We start from the raw sequence: 406 nt of genomic DNA, 5'->3' as shown, positions 1-406 counted from the left end.
CGATGTCCGATCTCTCCCTAATGACAGAGACTTCACTATTTACATTTTGTTAGTGGTAAAAATGAAACGCGGCGTTCACCAAAAAGAAGTTAGGTCACAGTAATGAAGTTCGGGCACTAGTTTTTGTACAGAAAAGTCTCGCAAATTGTAACATTAAGCTGTAACACTAAACTATTTATTAATTCTCGCATTATGCGCCGCACTCATCCGGTTAATCAGACATCTTCCGCATTGTCTGTTATTACTAAAGGGTCTGATCTATCCTCTCTCATTCTCTCTCGCAAGCAAAATTACTTTCTCCTTTTCCCTCATACGAACACTTTATTTCTTACCCAAAATTAAAAAGTCACTTCTTTTTTCACTCAAAAATCTTATCATTTTGTCTCACAGTTTCTCGTGTACGCAA

This window comes from Penaeus monodon, chromosome 30, assembly GCF_015228065.2.
Source record: "Penaeus monodon isolate SGIC_2016 chromosome 30, NSTDA_Pmon_1, whole genome shotgun sequence".
NCBI lineage: Eukaryota > Metazoa > Arthropoda > Malacostraca > Decapoda > Penaeidae > Penaeus > Penaeus monodon.
This window is presented reverse-complemented; position numbering follows the sequence as displayed.